Genomic DNA, 6,000 nt, shown 5'->3' on the forward strand with positions numbered 1-6,000 from the left:
AGCTTGTATTGTTTTTAGGCTGCTAAGTTTTGAGATAATTTGTTATACAGCCATAGATAGCTAATCAGATTAGGTTATTTTGCATGAATTTATTAATGTATAGAACGTGAAAGGTGCATTTCTCTGGCATTTTCTGAAGACATTTATTTTTCTTTTGGCAATGCAGTGATTTATCATTAGCAAAGTATACTTTCTTCAAAAATAAATTTTTCTTAGCCTTCAAAGATATAATTACCCAGATCTAAGAATAATCAAATCTTCTTGAAATCTTTTTCATTTTTTAATGTAAAAGAGATATTAGAGAGATGATTCCATCATATATTATATGTAAAGTTTAAATACGCTCTGATTTATTTATTGTGCTCAGTTGGTTTCCCACATACTCTATTTCGTTGTTTCTAAAATAAGTTGCTTATCTGTGGAACTTTCCATTTCCTATTTCTTGTAATGCCTTTTTGATTGTGTATTCTGTTTTGGTTTTGGGCACATCTCTGAGGTTATTATTCTTTGTCTACGTGATCTCTCAGCTAATTTTATGACCACTTTTTTTTCTTTGTGACTCATTACAGTTTTCCTTTGATTTACTGGATTTTTTTTTTCTCACAGTGATAGATGAACATGTCTTCTTTTACTTTGTATGATTAGAAACTTGTATTCGAACAAGACAAGATAATGCAAACAACAACAACCAAAACAAACAAACAAACAAACAAAAACTCCACAAAGACCACTAAGGGGTTACTACTATACGTCAACAAAATCACTTGAGCACATTTGTGTTACAATACAATAGCAGATCATTTGTAAAAACAGGAAACTCAAGAACAGCTTTTTTAAAAGGAAAAACAATTGGATGTGGCTGAAGTTAATAGAATTTAGAAGTTACAAAACCAGCATCATTAACCTAGAATTTCTGTCTCTAAACCTTCATGAAAGAAGTAGGTGGTCAATATCTTAACTAGGAAGAGAGTCATGGAATCAAATAAAATATGCTCAGTTTTCAATAAGTGAGGATTAAAAGGAGAGAAGAATTTTATTATTTTAAGAGAGTTTCATCCTAGAGAGAAAGCAATTGCTGTTCCCTTTTCTCCTATTGATGAGTTACATTATATCTCTATGCAATTAAATGTTTATTGTAATCTGGTCTAAACCTTTCAATCGAAAGAAAACTACTGTATTTTCACAACGCTCATCACTTGGTAATATATGTCTTTGTGTAACTATAACCCAGAGCTTAATTATGTGTCTTCAATACAATGCAGATGAAATTACTAATTATTTGAACTTGGTAGTCCTTACTATCAGATATAAAGAGATAACAAAGGGAAAACAACAAGATGGCTTTCAATCCTAAACAACCCAATCACTTACTTTCATTTTTTTAAGTTATTTTCTGCACATGAACTAGCCCTCAATTTGGCAGGTCCATTCTGTTATAAATGATTAATATCCTGATTACATGCATGTCCAAGTGTTAGTTTAAGCCAAATGAAATCACAAATTTCTTAAGAGAAAAATGGTTTAATAGCAGTAATTCTATATTGCTCAAGCTAGCAAGATACCTGGTTTCCAATCATCCTTTTAAGAAATATTGACCTACATTTGGATTATTTTTTGCTTGAAAGGAGTATTTGTTTCCCACATTGTTTTTAAAACCCATTGAACATTCTTGCCTTTGAAAGATTTTATCTTTTCCAAGCTGATTTATAATCATATTTTTAGCATATGTCCAGACTTGAGACAACACAATATTATACATAACACCAACTAGGTTACCTCTTGACCCAGGTTTGGACCTGAGCTGGTGCAGGCTTACCTGTTTCAGTTGTCTGCAATTTTCTGTGAGTACATAAATCAGCCTTTTTAAGCCAGAACTGAACTTCTCTTGTCATCAGTGGAACATTTGGTCAGGCTGATTTTTTTTTTTTAATTGCAGGTATAGTATATGCTCACTATAAAAAACTTATAATGTATAATTGGGCCAAATGGAAAAAAATAAACACCAATTTCTACATAGAATACCTAAATTACTATTTTGATATATGTTCTCCTAGTTTTTCTTCCCTTTTATTTATATAAATCAATATATGCACTTGCATCATATATTGTGTGTGGCCAGTTGCATAGAAAAACTATATGGTTGATGGACCTGTTAATGTATTCTTCTTATAAATTTTTATTACTGTAGTATCTTCTATTGCTCTGCATATATGAATATTTTGAGGTAAACACTAACCTATTAGTAAAATTCTCTCATATTGATTTAGAAATATGAGTATTTGTAGATTCCTTTAATGCCAGTACACAAATGTGTGCTTCAACTCATGTAAAATCAAACATAATCAAAATGAAGCTTTGTCTACTGATCTAAAGACAAGACAGAAATTAGCTAGCTACTTAATTCAATAAATAAAGTAAAAATAGAAAGAGTAAAAGATTCCAGAATAATTTAACTACTTCTTAATGAATGTGAGAAAATAATTGCTACGACTACAATTTAATTTGTACTAGGCAAGCTAGTGTTTCTCAAATTTTCATAAAATAGTATTTTAGTGGATCTTTTTTAGGTGTAACAGAAAAAAAGGAGTGTAGTAACCAAATAATTTTGGACATGCTTAGTTATCGTAAGTGAAGCAGGTTATTTGTTCTTATTATTGTTTATTATTGTGTATTTTTGTTTGTTCCTAGCACAGACAGTCTCAGATCCTTTAATATGCTAATACACATTGCAAATATCTAATAATAGAAAGTAGGATACAACATTTCCCAAAATTTTTGGCCATGGAACTCTTCCATTCCCTTCATTTAGAAGACAATTCCTGAGAAATAATGTGTGTAAACTATTGGAGCGTATTTTCCTTGAATGTTTAACATGCTGTTTTTTTTTTAATAGCTTCTACTTAGTGGTTTACGTAGACTAGACTAGAAGCCTTATGCAAAATTTTCTAACATGATAGCCTCATATGGCTTTAAATTCTTTAAATTCAGTGATCTTTACTCCTCTGACTCTTTCATCCCCAAGGTATTTGGACATCAATTTCTACTGCTTAAACTCTGAAATATTTCTCTTTCATCACCTCCTCTATTTTGCTTCTTTCACTTTTTTACTTAACTGAGCAAATTCCCAATTACTAGACATCACAGTCAGTATTTTAATGCATCTCTTCTTTCCTCAACTTTGGCTTTATCAATGTAACCAAATGGAGCTCTTCTTAAAGTTATTGTAATTAACAGCCAAGGCTTAAGGCCACTGCTCTGTGAATTTTCTGTTAGTTATAGCAACAGATTTTTCAATTCTAACAACACCTCAAAATCAACAAATCAGAATCTTTAATCTTCTATCTATTCTTGATTCTATTAAGTCCCAAACAATGTATAATTTTATATATTTTTGTCTCCTTCCTCAACCATAACCCACAACTTCAAACACTTTCCTACAGATAATACGGCTGAGCACCTCTCCTGTCTTCCCCCCTGTAATCCCAATGGCAGCTACCCTTTAGTGCCTCATTCCCTCCTACCTATGCTTTCAAATAGCACCTATTCAGTATACCCTTTAAAAATAATAGTCTTGAAAAAGTTTTGATCATATAATTGCCAATTTGTTGCCTATTTAAATTAAATACAAGCAAATGCAACGTTCATCACTTTTCCCAAGTCTATTTCCTTTAGCCAGACTAGACTACTCAGATCTCTTGCTCATTCATTAATCTTTGTACTTCTTTACTTAATGCTTTTTCTCTCTACCTATCTTTCCAAGTCCTTCAGGGTCCAAAATAAGATCTTTGATATCATGCACATAGTTTCAAATCTCACTGTATTATCATGGGAAATTTGCTTATCCTCTCTTGGCCTCAGTTTTGTTTTGTTTTAATCTTATGGTTGAGATGATAATATTTATCTCAGCATCGAAATGAGATAATGATTGCAAAGTCCCTGGCTAAATATAGATCCTCAAAAATGTTAGATTCCTTTTCTAACTGACATTCCTTTCCATATAGATTTTTTTTTTTAGTTCTGTCATGTTACTTTTTGTTATCATCATCATCATGCAACTCTTTTATGGCCGTATATCATGCTTCCTCAGTAAGCTCTTAGAGACTGCACCCACCTTGAATTATACTTCTTTTGTCTCCACCACAGTATTTAACATGTATTATGTTCATCATTAGGATTGTCAAATATTAGTTGAATGGATTTTGCTAAATAAGTTATAAAATTCTCTATTGAAGTACAAACCAAAATCTTGAAAATTTAAAATTCTGAAGGATTTCATGTGAGCTCCTAATCTGTAGATGAAAAAGAATGCTATCTAACTTTGGTATTTAAAAAGAAAATACAAAAAAAAGAGAGGAAGAGAGAGAGGAAAGAAGGAATGAAAGAAAGGAAGGAAGGGAGAGAGAAAGAAAGGAAGGAAGAGAGAAAGAGAAAATTTAAATCTGGTTTTTAAAAAGCAAAACATGTATACAGTTTAAGATAAGACACTGATATAAGAGAATCAGAAAACAAGTTTTATTCTCTGCCTACAACATTAACGATAATGGTAACACTAGGAGGCTGTGAACGAAAAATATTGCAAACCCTATAGTAAACAAAGAATGCTGAAACCATCAAGTCATCAGCGGCTGCCGCCACCCCCCCCCCATTGAAGACAAGCCTGCAGCCCAGCCTCTGCAGCCACTCACAATGGTGCACTCTGAGGGGACTCAGAGTAAGAAAGGACAGGATACTGGCCCTATTTAGCTAGATGCTTGTCAAAGGAATGGATTCAATGAGCTCAAATGTTTGCTTCCTCCCATTCATAGAAAAGCACTAAATTCTTTAACTAGAGATGCCTGATTTTCTTTAGTTAACAAGTAATCTTTTATTGTTCCAACTACCTGATCTTTTTTGTAAAGCTCCTATATATCCTAGCTCCTCCCCTACATCTTCAGAGCAAGCCCTCAGAGCAATCTGAGAGGCTGTCATCCCAGCTAATACAACATAACTCCCAACTTTTAGGCTGCGCAGTTATTTCAGTCAACAAGGCAAATACTCTGATGTTCCTTAGTTTCATCATCTCTGCAATGCAGATAAATTCACTTCTAACTCTCATCCCTGTGAGTTATGGTGGTATATTTTGAGACTTTTGTAAAGTTTCAAAGAACTACTATATATAAGGTGAGATCATCTTTGTGTATACTGTAAATGTTGTTTAGATGTTTCTTCCAGATTTCAAACATTTAATTTATTCTTAAAATTTCTTCTTATTAGTCGTGATTTCATGTTTACATCTCATTCGTTACACATGATATGATCTACTCTGCTTTCCCTACATCTCTTGCCGAATCTGCTACCTGAAGTTCAGGCTTGTCCAAGTTCGGTGTCTTCACCCATCCCTCAGGGTTGTGCGCATTACATTTCAGGCTAAAACTCCAGAGGCTTTTATTATACTTAGAGTACAGTAAACTCAATTATCTATGATAATGGATTCCTGGGAGAGCCTGTATAAACAAATTGGTTTGGAGATGTGTCACCTTGAGTAAACTCTCCCAGGCTGTCCCTTGGGAGTGGCAGAAAGGGTAGGGTGAGAGAAACAAGCAGGCGGACTCATGATGGTTGAAGCTCCAGAGAGTAGCTAACAGATCACTTCTGAAATGTCCTGTATCATTCAGTCCTCAAGGCTGAAAGGATAATAAAACTGAGAGCCTCTAGCAACAAACGTTTCTTGAGTAAATGAACGAATGAGAGGATTTACTTCATATGGCTCCAGCGGAGAAGTCTCTTCCTTCCCAAGTTTGGAGTAAATAAATGCATTCACTAGCAAAGATTGTGCTAGTGTGAACTCTTAACTCAGGAAGTTAGATTTCCACGAGAGCCATTTTTGTCAGGTGTTCTGTAGAATGTATTTGCTGCGATAGGGCAACAAGCAACAATGAAACGTTTTAAAACCAATACTAAATATGGAAGAATGCTTTTTTATTTTTATTTTTATTTTTTTATTGTTATGTTTTAATAGTT

This window comes from Camelus dromedarius, chromosome 11 (genome assembly GCF_036321535.1).
Source record: "Camelus dromedarius isolate mCamDro1 chromosome 11, mCamDro1.pat, whole genome shotgun sequence".
NCBI lineage: Eukaryota > Metazoa > Chordata > Mammalia > Artiodactyla > Camelidae > Camelus > Camelus dromedarius.